The following is a 14,607-nucleotide window of genomic DNA, read 5'->3' as shown; positions in this document are numbered from 1 at the left end:
ATTTTTAAATCACCATATGTGAAATATCACATAGATTAAAGAGTTAAACTGAATGTGAGAAAGCATAAAGTAGACGGAAATAACAGTAATAATATTATTATAATAATATTATATACTATTATAATAGTATTATACTAGTATTATTATATATTATTTTATATAGTATATATTATTATATATTACAGTATATATATTATATAGTATTATAATATATATTATATAATTATATCTATTTATTATATAATATATAATTACATATGTATATTTTATATGTTATATATTTTATATATTATATAAATTATATGAATATATATAAATTATATAAATATATATTTATAGTATAATTATATAAATATATATAATTATATATTATGCATTATAATATATAATTCATATATACTATAGTATATATAATTATTATAATATTATAATAATAGTAAAAGAAAATGGCAACAAATATGTATCCAATCTTAGGAAGCAGAAAGATTTTTAAAATCAACATACAAAGTTAAAATTTATACAAGGTCATCAATAATTTTGATGACATAATTTTAAATTTGTCATCATAAAGCATAAATAATATTAAATGATAGAAGTCAAACAGAAAATGTGTCTTCCAAATATGTGGTAGACAAAATTAATATTCTCAACAAAAAGCAATAAATATCTTAGTAACAAAGTGATAGTGAAAACAAGAAATTTTAGAAAAGAAGAAAAACAAAAAATTAGCACATTGGAAGAATTCAATACTAACAGAACTCACAAATACAAATTAAAATGAGACATAACTTTATTAACTCATTTAACAGCTATTTATTAGGCTATTTATTAGGATATGCCAGGAGTTTTTTAGCTCAGTAGTTCTCAAAGTGTGGCCCCTGCACCAGCAGTGTTAATATCAATTCTGAACTTGATAGAATGCAAATTCTTGGGTCCTACAACATACTTTTGAATCAGAAACTCTGGTAGTAGGGTCCAGCAATGTGTGATCTAATAAAGTCCCCAGGTGAGTCTGTTTCACACTAAAATGTGAGACCCTCTGGTTTAGGTAATAAAACCAACAAACCTCTCTTTCCCTGAGGAACGGGTAAAGCAGACAATAAACAAGAAACAAAATAAGTAAATGATATATTTTGATCAGAATAATGGAAAAAGCACAGCAGGAGAAAGAGATTGAGAGTGTCAGTCAAGAACCAACTTACAGTTTAAAATAGGGTTGGTTTTCCCTGATGACACAGTAGCTAAGAATCAGCCTTGCAATGCAGAGGACACAGGTTCAATCCCTGGTAGAGAAGATTCCACATGCCATGGAGCAACTAAGCTTGTGTGCCACAACTACTAAGTCTGCACTCTGGGGCCTGAGAACCACAGCAGAAGCCAGCATGCCCTAGAGCAGAAGCCACTGCCATGAGGAGCCTGCACATCATGACTACAGAAAGCCCTCAACAACAAAGACCCAACACAGACTAAAATACATAATAAAGATTTTTTAAAAATAAAATGCAATAAAATATCCTGGGTGCCCAGGACAGATGTCATTGAGAAAGTAGCTTTTGAGTCAGTGATTTGATAAAGATGAGGGATCTAGCCGCGTAAGTCTCTGGAAAAAGTATCATTCCAGACAGAGGTACATCCAGTGCAAAGGCTATGGTTTAGTGAAATAAGAAAGTGATGAACAGTAGAACTGAAGAAAGTGATGAACAGTAGAGTGAGAAAGGAGAAGAGAAATGCAGATCAGATCAGAAAGATCATGTTTCATTGGCCAACTGATGAAGAACCTCACAACTAATTGAAAGGCCAGCTTTACCTTCAGTTAATTCAGCCGCTCAGTCGTGTCCGACTCTTTGCGACCCCATGGACTGCAGCATGCCAGGCTTCTCTGTCCATCACGAACTCGTGGAGCTTGCTTAAACTCATGTCTATAGAATCGGTGATGCCATCCAACCATCTCATTCTCTGTCGTCCCCTTCTCCCCCTGCCTTCAATCTTTCCAATGGGCCTTTTCCAAGGCCTTTCCAGGGCCTTTTCCAATGAGTCAGTTCTTCGAATCAGGTGGCCAAAGTATTGGCGCTTCAACTTAGCATTGGTCCTTCCAGTGAATATTCAGGACTGATTTCCTTGAAATCCAAGGGACTCTCAAGAGTCTTCTCCAACAGCACATTTCAAAAGCATCAATTCTTCAGCACTCAGCTTTCTTTATGGTCCAACTCTCACATCCATACATGACTACTGGAAAAACCATAGCTTTAACTAGACAGACCTTTGTTGGCAAAGTAACATCTCTGCTTTTTAATATGTTGTCTAGGTTGGTCATAGCTTTTTTCCCAAGAAACAAGTGTCTTTTAATTTCATGGCTGTCGTCACCATCTGCAGTGATTGTGGAGCCCAAGAAAATAAAATCTGTCATTGTTTCCATTGTTTCCCCATCTATTTGCCATGAAGTGACGGGACCAGATGCCATAATCTTAATTTTTTGAATGTTGAGTTTTAAGCCAACTTTTTCACTCTCCTCTTTCACTGTCATCAAGAGGCTCTTCAGTTCCTCTTCACATTCTGACATAAGGGTGGTGTCATCTGCATATCTGAGCTCCTTGATATTTCTCCCATCAATCTTGGTTCCAGCTTATACTTCATCCAGCCCGGCATTTCACATGATGTACTCTGCATATAAGTTAAATAAGCAGGGTAACAATATACAGCCTTGATGTACTCCTTTCCTGATTTGGAACCAGTCTGTTGCTCCATGTCCAGTTCTAACTGTTGCTTCTTGACCTGCATACAGATTTCTCAGGAGACAGGTAAAGTGGTCTGGTATTCCTGTCTCTTGAAGAATTTTCTACAGTTTGTTGTGATCCACACAGTCAGAGGCTTTCACATAGAAAATAAAGCAGAAGTAGATGTTTTTCTGGAACTCTCTTGTTTTTTCTCTGATCCAACGGATGTTGGCAATTTGATCTCTGGTTCCTCTTCCTTTTCTGAATACAGCTTTACCTTCAGTAACACCAAATTACACTTTAGGTTTGTGAACAGAAGTGGCATAAGTTGTCTTATATTCTTAAAAATCCCTGTGGTTACTATGTTGCAAATAGACTATAGGGTTTGGACAGTGTAAAAGTGGGCAACCAAATACATTTGCTCTATTGGAAATGTTTAGGGGCTTTTACTCCTGGCCATCAATTGCAGAGAAAGTGATCCTTATTTGATTTTTTTCTCTAGTTGTTTTCTAATATTAGTATCAGATATTCTCAAATTGCAAAGGAAAAACAGACTGCAACCAGCAAAGGAGACGAACAAAAAGTAAAGAAGGTTTATCAAGGCGTAATGATCCATTGTGTCAAATGCTTCTAATAAGTCAGATAAGAGAGGACTGAGAATTAACTACAGGACTTTTCTGTGTATGGTCTCTGTGATATTACAAAAGCAATTTTTAGGAAATGGCAGAGATGAGAAACTGAGTAGAATAAACTAAAGGGAGAAGGGGAGGAGCAGAATTGTAGACCATGTGTATAGACAGCCTGCTTGAGGAATTTGCTATAAAGGGGAGCAAAGAAATTGAATGTTAACTGGTGGAGAAAATTGAGTGAGTAAAGAGGGTTTTTTTAATGTTGGCAAAAATTACAAATTAGTATACTCATAGGATTGATCCCATAGAGAGGGGAAATTTATGATGTAGGACAGGGGGTGAATTGTTGGTGCAATATTCTCAAGCAGATGAGATGGGATAAGTTTTGTGCACAAATTTAAGGAACATGCCTTACAAAGCAACTCACATTGTTCTTACATTGAAAAATAAGACGGCATAGCAGGGTGCTGAACACAGAACTAATATTGTATTATTTCTATATTACAACCTTCACAGGATCCATTTGGAAATGCCACTCTTGGTTTATGATATGCATTTATTTCCACTGAAACTCCTCCATGAAAAAGAAGCAATCGAAGAGGTGAGCTTACAAGTATTACAATAAAAGAACTGCTACTTTTAAAAACAGTCAAACTCAATTTCTGGAAGGTACTATATTTTCCTTCTCTTCATTTAGAATGGAGTAATATTTACCAATGTTTTCTCCCTAGAGATAACTTTGTACATTTCTTTGTCATGCTCCCAATCTCTCTCTTTTTTTTTTTACTGCAAAGTTGTTAATAGAATTTTCAATAACTTTTTTCCTTCATTGCACACTGAGAAGAGATCACAGGAAAAAGGTCCCATCACATAAATACACCTCATAGTGTCTAATCTTGTCTGTTCTAAGAGTTACCAAGATCACAGGCTCTAGTTACACATAATATGGCTGCAGCTCACGTACACTCACCTGTGGAGTAAAAGCAGCTTATCTCCCCAAGGGAGAATCTAACTCAGATTAACAGGGCCATGTTCACACGATGCCAATGTGTTATCAGAATTATCCTATCATGGGACTTAGAAAACATTTTAATGCATTATATTTCAGAAAGTTATGATCTTCATGTCAGACAGGTGGACAGACAAATGAGAATTTCTTGCATTCTAGAATTGCATTTCAGTCTTTTTGAAGTTTTGGTGTTGGCTTGTTTTTCTCTTTCCTTCTAAACAATCCTTTATGCCCATATGTGTTTACGGCACAAATCTATTTGTGTGTAATGTCTCCCTCTGCTCTACTATAAAACTGCATATGTTAAATGACAATGCTCATGTGCAGGAAAGATTTTTTGTGAACTGGACTAGAACTGAAATGAACATTCACGCTGAGTCCGTGATAGCAAAAGATCCTCATTGTTTAACAGGAAACGATCAGCTCTAGATTGCATTTTATCTTTTTTAACCTAGAAAATCTGAATAAAACAGGAAACAATGGTTTGGTCCTGGAGCCTGTTCAAAGGAAAAACAAAGGAATTGTTTAGTTCTTTTATAACCATGGATGTTACTTAGTACTCACATGTTACTAAGAATAAGCATACCTAAAATAAATAAGATCAAAACATTACAAAGTCAACTAAGCTTTTAAGAAGATCAAACTGAACTCTCTTTCTTCAACTTAAGGGAAGATGGGTCTCCTGATGACAAGGCTGAGACCTGGGATGGGGAGTGAGGGGAGTGCATTTAGCAAAACAAGCACCATGATGAACATTCTTCACACTGTTATTACACTGCTGATCAGCCTAGAAGCTAATTTCAAGTGTAAAATGCAGGTTTGGGATTTATGCCTTGTATAAAACATAATCAACTTTCATTATTTCTGTGAGTCATAGCATTTTAATCTTTTCTAATTAGATATAATTACTATTCTTTCTCACAGCAGGATAGCAGAGAAGCATAAAAAATATGAGGTGCCACATCACAAGGGGGAAGACGACAAAAAGGAAAAATGCAGGCATCATTAGTCAATAAGAGAGCTTTTTCTTCTCAAATGACACTGACCATTCCCTTGGTAGGAAAAATGAACACTGTGACAAAGCATCGTAGGTAATTATAATCTTTTTATAATATTCTTTTGTAACAAGTGGATCAAGGTCCAAGGACAAAAGTAATTTCCATGTGGAGAACAAAATTTTAATGTCAGAGTTTATGCATTTTAATTAGGGTAATTTAGCTGATCAGAATAAATTGTCTTTTAAATATTATGGCAGGTACTTTTCTATCTCATAGTGTTTCATTCTTTCTATTTTTCAGTTCAGTTCAGTTCAGTTCAGTCGCTCAGTCATGTCCATCTCTTTGCAATTCCATGGACTGCAGCACGCCAGACCTCCCTGTCCGTCACCAATTGCCGGAGTTTACTCAAACTCATGTCAATTAAATCGGTGATGCCATCCAACCATCTCATCCTCTGTCATCCCCTTCTCCTCCTGCCTTCAATCTTTCCCAGCATCAGGGTCTTTTCAAATGAGTCAGTTCTTCATATCAGGTGGCCATAGTATTGGAGTTTCAGCTTCAACATCAGTCCTTCCAAGGAATATTCAGGACTGATTTCCTTTACGATGCACTGGTTGGATCTCCTTGCAGTCTGAGGGACTCTCAAGAGTCTTCTCCAACACCACAGTTTCTATTTTTACCTTCTGGTAAAAGTGTGAAAGTGTTAGTCGCTCAGCCGTGTCCACCTCTTTGCAATCCCATGGTCTATCTATGAAATTCTCCAGGCAAGAATACTGGAGTGGGTTGCCATTCCATTTTCCAGGGGATCTTCTCAATCCAAGGATCGAACCTAGGTCTCCTGCATTGCAGGCAGATTCTTTTACCATCTGTGCTACCAGGGAAGCTTAGTAAACTGGAGCCAGATTTTAAATAGAAATCAAATAAGATATCTTCCAAATCTAAAAGGATGAAAGATGCATGGTTCTAACTGCAACGTTGAGAACTGTTTCCAAAAAGAGCCATCACAGAACCAGAAATGTACATGGAAGGTCCAGGTAGCCTTATTCTCCATTTAGTAAAAATTTTAATAAAAATTATTTATTGACATAGAGAAATTATTTACATATTTTACTAGCTTGTGAGTTCTTCTGTGAATACTTTTTACCCCATGTTGATTCTGAAAAATTAGTTTTTAAATAGACAGCTGGTGAAATTAAGTTCAAACAACAGAAATTTAACAAGTTATTTTATAATTATACAGTCTATCTGTCATACAAATCATTCAATTCTTTGGGGAAAAACAATCTGTTTTTGAGACCTGGAATGACTACTTAAGCTGTCTACATTGATCAAATTAACTGGTTAAGTGTAATTTTAATTTTCCTCTTCACCTTATATTGTACACATGTTTTAAAAGTCAGTAAACCAAAATAATGTTTTACTAATTAAAATGATAAAGATTCACCTTTAGAATGATAAGTTTTATGTTACTTCAATCTGTAACACACGAAACGGGAAATCTTACAAAAATATATTAGACAGCATAAGGAAATAACCCCAAGTCATTATTCTATTTCCAAATTTATGGCTGCCAAACTCAGATAAATCCTGGAAAAGCAACATAGATTCCCATATTACCAAAGTTTTCCTAATTGGCAATTCATAACTTCCAACTGCTCTGAACAAAACCTATCACCCATTGAAATGTTGACATGTTTCTCCCTCATTAAAATCTTCTTCAATATTCTGTGTGAAAATATTGTCCAATTAGCTATTGAACAATATTTTGTTCATTTATTATTCCTGAAGATATACAAGGAAGTGATAAATGATTAGGACACCAGATATAATTTGTGGCATCAAAACAAGCCTGTGCTTACCTGCACATTTAGACAATATTGGACTCAATATCATACTGGACAGGAAAAGAGTTTTATCCCATGGAGTACATTACATTTTGTATCTTAAAATATAACTGTGCTATAGTTTCAGTGTTTCCATGAATTCATCATTATTCTTTCTAATATGTTTACATAATTACTAATTCATTTTAAGGACTTTCTATGACAAAGTTCAGAAATTTTTGTCCTAAATCCTAGGTAAAATTTTTAAGGGTTAGATAAAGATAACTTTAATTGGTCAACATTTTTATAATGATGATACATGGTTATATCTTTTGAGCATTCACTGTGTGGACCTCAGCTATGTAGAATCACTGTATAGATTTTCCCAGAAAATATGATCACTAATAATTAATTTTTGTATTCTTGGTCCATGACATACAATTTAACAGAGAATTTCAAGATAGGAATTACATAATGAGAGTCTTCCTCATTCAAACCGATTCTGTTTTTCTCTATTAAAAACAAATATTTCATCACATATCAAAATTAGTAAAATCAACATAAATGAGTGGTATTTTATACAACAATGTCTGCTTTCAGTTGCCATAAATTTACAGCCCATAGCATAACATATATGATATTAATACAAAGGTGAAATATGTCCACAATATTTAAGATTTGTAGACAGTACTTTTTTGTTGTTATTCCTGAGGCATGAAATACTGCAACTATTATAATGTCTTAGAAAAAATCAAACCATAGCATATTTCATAATTACACAGTATGCTTAGGGCAGTTATAAACATTCCCTACAGGCTTGGAGACTGTTCTACACTTATTCATTTCTTTGCTCAAGTTTTAATAGCAACACAAACAAGAGTAATTTTTGCTGTCATAAGTGATTGTCAGTTTTATTTTTTTCCACCATTTTCTTGGAGGTTCTTTATCCAGTCCTCTTTGGGAGGAATTAATAAAGGATTCTGAAGACTCTAAAAACATGGAACATAGATAATAATACAACAAACAGTAATATATAAGTCTGAATTGCTGAATTTTAGTTGTCTCTCCTTAAGTTTTAGTTCTACTAATAAAGTCAAATAAACTACAAAGACTGATCCCCTCAGTATATTTTTCAAGGTATGTACAGGGACATTATCATATTTCTTAGAACAGCATAATGCAGATATTATAACATGGACATTTAAAAATCAATTTTTGATGAAACTTTTAGATAAAATTAATCTATTCTAGGCAGAATATCTGTAGTTAATCCACTCTAAAGCTAACCAGCATATGTGTAACTCTATATGGGCATATTGGGATGTTGAATGATGGGGTGACTTTTTATATATGGCCCTAGAAAATCATTCTTTATAAACTTTTAGTCCCAGATCACTTCCCACACATTTCCATTATATATGTTTAGGTTCTAAAGTCATAATCATCAAAGCTAGTGCCTAGTAGCTATAATGTGCTTCCTTGCTATTTAACCTACATATAATCTGCCTTCCTCTTTCCACTGATCTATATTGCAATGCGATGGGATGTAGAGTTTATTAAACTAAACAGTACAATAGCTTGCTCCAAAAAGCCAAACCCTGAGGATTCATGAAGAAGCTCTCTCACTAGGCATCTCTTTGTTATCAGTCTGGGAGCCCCAACCCGCTGTGAAGGCTAACCAGAGTCCAGAGTTACATTTTTGTTTCAGGTAGCCATATTCTCAGAGGCCCTCCCCATTTGACAAACGTCTCATCTGGAATCTTCAGAAATGTTACAGCCTTATTGAGGTATAACTGACATATACAAAACTGCACATATTTAAAGACTATAATTGGATTAGTTCTGATATATGTACACATTGGTGAGAGCATCACCACACTTCAGACGAGAAACATATCTCTTTTCGCCACAGTCCTTTTCATTCCCTTTTGTTATGCATCTCTCCTCTCCTTCCATAACTTCCCCTCCTCCCAGGAAACCACTGATCTCTTTTATGACATATATATTAATGTTCATTCTCTAAAATTTTATATCAATGTAATTATGTAAATTTTGATTGCCCATTTTTGTAGGGAGGTAGACATCTGACTTCGTCCATGCAACATAATTATTTTGAGACTCATTTAGGTTGTTATGTATGTTAATGGGCTTCCCAGGTGACCTAGTAAAGAATCTGCCTGCAAAGCAGGAGACCTGGGTTAGATCCCTGGGTCGGAAAAATCCTGTGGAGAAGGGAATGACTATTCACTCCAGCATTCTTGCCTGGAGAATCCCTTGAACAGAAGAACCTGATAGGCTACAGTCCATGGGGTTGCAAACAGTAGGATGCTATGTTAAAAGTTTACTCTTTTTTCTCATTGATCAGTATTCCGTTATATGTATATGTTGCAAAGCATTTATCTATTCATCTCTTAGTGGATATTTGAGTTATTTTCAATTTTTAGCTACTATGAATAAAGCTGCTCTGATCATTTATGTAAGTCTTTCTGTTGACAAAAGCCTTGATTTCTTTCAGATAAATGCTTAGGAGTAAACTATCTGGCTCATTTGGTAGGTGTATATTTTCCTTTGGAAGAAACTGTTTTCCAAACAACTTGGCAAACTGCTTTCCAAAATGGTTTACCATTTTACTTTCCCACCATGGTATATGAGAGTTCCAGTTCTTCTAAGTCCTTGCCTACTCTTGAAATAATTGGTGTTTTAGTGTTAGTGACTCTAGAGGCTTTGTGTGGGTAGTTATTTGTAGTTTTAATTTACATTTCCATAAAGGACTACTAACCGAGCATTTTGTAAAATGTCAATATGATATACATGTATCTTCTTTAGTGAAATGTCTGTTCAAATCTTTTGGCCTCTATTAAATTGGGCTGTCTGTCTAATTAATATTAAATTATATAATATTTAGCTTTTTGTATAGTCTAAATAGAAGTCCTTTGTCAACTATATATTTTGAAAATATTTCTCCCAGTCAATGACTTGTCTTTTCATTTCCATAGCAATGTCTTATGAAGAGCAAAGTCTCTAAATTATGAAGTATTTATCACTTCTTTTTTCTGTGAAATGCTGTTTAATCACTTGCTGTTTCATGCACTTGGTAACCACTTTAACATATCTTGGCCAAACTCAAGCCACTCCAGCTGTCTGTTGATTACACATATACTAGAAAACTTGAAGTAATCTGAGAGCTTGTGTTTCCTATTTTGTCTGTTTTTCTCTATGTTTAAGTTTGGTTAGTATGTATTATTATGTCCTCATATTCACTTATATTTTATTCTGCAATATTTAATCTGCAATTAACCTGATATCAATCTTACCTGTTTTATTTTTCACCTCAGACATTGTATTCTTTTATCTCTAAAAGTCTGAGATGTACCTTTTTCATATCTTTCATATATCTCCCTAATATGCTCATTCTGGCCTCTACCTTCTGGAGTATATGGAATCTATAGTACTTCATAACTCAATTTTCTTGTCTATAATTCTACCATCTGTGTTGTTTCTATTTCTTTCTATTGATTAATTTTCTCCTCATTATAGATTGCATTTTCTTGCTTTTTTGCATGACTAGTACTTTTAATATTTAAAGGAATATAAATATATCCAACACTCAAAGTAAAATTTGAAAAGTCTGGCACCTCATCTAAAAGTACTAGAACAAAGCTTTGTTCTTAAGTGAAGTTAAACTATTGGTAAACAGTTTAATCCTATCAAGGGTATATTTCAAGCTTTGTTTGGTGGGACCAGAGCAGCTTTTTAGTCTAGGTCCAACTTGGCCCCACTACCAAGCACTCTTCTGCGTCCTCTGTCTGATGTCCCAGGCTTTACAAGCTTCCTTCATTCATGTCTGGAAAAACACGAACTCTTCCTGGCCGTCTGCAAGTTATGTGGATTGTTTTATCTGCCCTTACTAGCAGTTCTCTCCTGGGCTTCAAATGGTTTCTTTAGATTCATGGACTTGATTGGTATCAGCTGAAGAGTTGAGAAGCCCTGAGTAGATCTCTGGAGCTTGCTCTCTTTGCATCTCTCTCTCTCTTTTATTTATTTATTTTTTTGGTGCAGCAATCTCCTCTCTAAAATTCTGCCATGCAAATTGTAGTCTCCTTGACTTAAAGAAATTTTGAAGTCTGCCAGTCCAACTCAGAGAGACTACTGTACTCCACCTGTTTTCCTTGTCCTGTGCTGTGGCATGGAAACTCTCTCCAGACAGTAACCCATGACAATCACTGGTACTTGTCTTGTTTGTTTCCTCTCTCTTAGGGATTAAGATCATGTGGTTAGGGACCAGTGTCCTATGCTATCTCTGCAATCCATGGTTTGAATTATTCTCTCTTGATTTGGTCATTTAAGATAGATGGGCAAATCCAGTCTGTTGTTTCACTATGGACATAAACAGAATTCTCATACTTTTAATTTAAGGTAAAAGGCACTTTGTTATTTACTTGCCTTCATAAGACGGGTTGGCAGAGATGCTGAAGGACAAAAGAAAAGCTCCTTGGACTTAGAAGTTGTTGGGATTTCCAGAGAGGGTCAAGTCTGCAGCTATCTCAATACAAAAGATCTTAACTCAGTGACTCTGGGATGATTCTCATCAGTGCGTCATTGCCCTTTCAGCCTAGAGGCCATCCCACTCTAATTTCTTGGTGCTCTTTATCTTCCTGTAGGAAATAAAGCTATAGGAAGTTCCTGATATTGGATTTAATATAGGCAGTGCCTTGGCTCTACACAGCAGGCTATCTTCCAGATTAGGGCAGTACTCAAGCTATCCTCCTGCACCTTCACTTCTGAGAGTAGCTTTGCATGCCCTGAATGAAGTTCATCACGAATCCCGGTTTTTTCCTGCTTTAGGAGGCACCAGTCATCCTTTCTCTTCCCCTAATCAGTATACAGAAGCAGTGAGTCTTGCTTGTTAAGGCCATGTTGTTATGTTGGTCCCAAGTCAAATGTTAGTCGCCAAGTCAAATCCAACTCTTTGCAACCCCATCAACTGTAGCCCACCAGGCTCCTCTGTTCATGGATTTCCCAGGCAAGAATACTGGAGTGGGTTGCCATTTCCTTCTCCAGGGGATCTTCCCGACCCAGGGATAGAATTTGCATCTCCTGTACTAGTAGGCGGATTTGTTACTACTGAACAACCAGAGAAGCTCTATAGTTCACCTCATAGTTGGGGAAAAGTACAAGTGGAGGCCTGTCTGCCTCTTTATCACTCAGCAAACCAAAGGCTCATGTTGTTGTGGCACATGCAGATTTATTTCTTTCATTACCATCACATTTGTTTATCAAATACTTTCAAAATAATACAAAGTAGTTGTCCAAAATTCAAAGAAATATAAGGCTGAACATTAAAAGCACCCTCAGAGACACAGTAACATTTCTCAGTTATCATTTTATAGACTTCCTGTCTTAGAGTTTAATATACAGGCCTTTAAATATATATATGTGTGTGTTGTGTGCACACATTTGCACAAATATATATTATCAATTCTTTTCAAGAAACTTCAAGATTCTTTTCAAACAAGCTCTGACACTGTTTTGTGACTATTTAAATAACTGCGTAATATGACATTCATTGATGGGCATATCAATAATACATCTATACATTCCACAACAGTGAAATATTTCAGTTGTCAAAAATTTTTTAGTATCATCTCATTAAGCCAAATTAAAATTTTAATGTCAAATTAAATTGAATAGAATCTTCTACACAAGTGTATTAATGTTAATTCTCTGTACTCCTTGCAGAGGAGAGAGGACTGGCAAGTGTGTGGAGGTGTGTGTACACACACACTATGTGTGGCACAATGGCCAGTTCACTGCTACATGACTCAGTGTGCATCCCCGGAGTTGTAGGGAGCCAGTCTCTACACAGCTGGCATAAGTTGTAGAATTATAAAAGGACTCACTCACAAAAATATCTCCCCTTGATTGGTCTGTCAGAGATTTCTAATTTTCCTGTCACTCTTCAAAGACCTTCTAAAGGTGCTGTGCATTTCAACTAGCCTAAAATTGACATTCACTTGATAAGAGTGCCATTATCAGAGATTTGCCTATCAAATTAACCCATTATCACACATCATCATTTAAAAAAGGCACAGTCAGTCCTAAGGGAATGACACTTATGATAGACAAACTTTGACTGCTAGCAGAAGGGTTGAAATACATGGTGGTGATGATGAAATGTTAGGGGCAGTATATGGTGAGAGGGGTGTGTTTCAGTCTGACTATCTGTAAGAAGTTCTAAGGATACATATATCAAAGTAGCCACAACATATCCACAACCATGTCAAAGGGCTGCCAAAGGCCATGTGTCATATGTGTCTGCAACTGTATAGACATTATAAAAAACATATTGAAAGAGATCTGACCATAAGAAGAATTAGAATAGATAGGATCAGGGATTGTAGGGTTTTTCCTTTTCTGGAGCTTCCTAGTGCATATATTCTGGCATTGAAAATTAAACTGTTAAAGGCATAGAAGCAACCTATATGTCCACTGATGGAGGAATGGATAAATAAGATGTGGTACACATATGCAGTATTATTACTGAGTCATAATTACTCAAAAAAGAACGAAATAATACCATTTGCAGCAACATGAATGTACCTAGAAGTTGTCATACTGAGTGAAGCAAGTCAGACAGAGAAAGACAAATATCATATGATATCACATGTATGTGGAATCTAAAAAAATGATACATATTAACCTATTTACAAAACAGAAAGAGTGTCACATACATAGAAAAAAAAAATTATGGTTACCAAAGGGGGAGTGAGGAGGGATAAACTGAGACACTGGAATTGCCATATACACACTACTATATATAAAACAGAGAAGTAATAGAACCTACTGTATAGTACAGAGAGTTCCACTTAATACTTTGTAATGACTATTTTGCCAGCACATTTGGAAAACTCAGCTGTGGCCACAGGACTGGAAAAGGTCAGTTTTCATTCCAATCCCAAAGAAAGGCAATGCCAAAGAATGCTCAAACTACCACATAATTACACTCAATCTCACATGCTAGTAAAGTAATGCTCAAAATTCTCCAAGCCAGGCTTCAACAAGTATGTGAACCGTGAACTTCCAGGTGTTCAAGCTGGATTTAGAAAAGGCAGAGGAACCAGAGATCAAATTGCCAACATCCGTTGGATCAGAGAAAAAGCAAGCGAGTTCCAGAAAAACATCTACTTATGCTTTACTGACTATGCCAAAGCCTTTGACTGTGTGGATCACAACAAACTATGGAAAATTCTGAAAGAGATGGGAGTACCAGACCACCTGACCTGCCTCCTAGAGAAATCTGTATGCAGGTCAAGAAGCAACAGTGAGAACTGGACATGGAACAACAGACTGGTTCCAAATCAGGAAAGGAATACGTCCTGGCTGTATATTGTCACCCTGCTTATTTAACTAATATGCAGAGTAAATCATTAGAAA

The 14,607-nt window shown here is 35.7% G+C and overlaps 1 protein-coding gene across 9 annotated transcripts in view; it reads right to left on the bottom strand.

The window, feature by feature from the left end:
• Positions 1–14,607, bottom strand: part of LOC145509796 (uncharacterized) — an 889,905-nt gene that overhangs the window by 652,494 nt on the left and 222,804 nt on the right. Inside the window, exon 7 of one of the 9 annotated variants that reach the window (XR_014056470.1) lies at positions 4,415–4,849. The exons of the other annotated variants lie outside the window; for them this stretch is intronic. The gene's annotated coding sequence lies outside the window, so the exon portion shown is untranslated. Of the gene's footprint in view, positions 1–4,414; positions 4,850–14,607 lie in introns of those variants that run through there. 9 annotated transcript variants of the gene reach the window in all.

The sequence above is a fragment of the Giraffa tippelskirchi genome, chromosome 6 (genome assembly GCF_054371585.1).
Source record: "Giraffa tippelskirchi isolate mGirTip1 chromosome 6, T2T-mGirTip1v1.2.pri, whole genome shotgun sequence".
Lineage (NCBI taxonomy): Eukaryota > Metazoa > Chordata > Mammalia > Artiodactyla > Giraffidae > Giraffa > Giraffa tippelskirchi.
The sequence above is the reverse complement of the archived record's forward strand: the minus strand, read 5'-3'. Positions and strand labels throughout refer to the sequence as shown.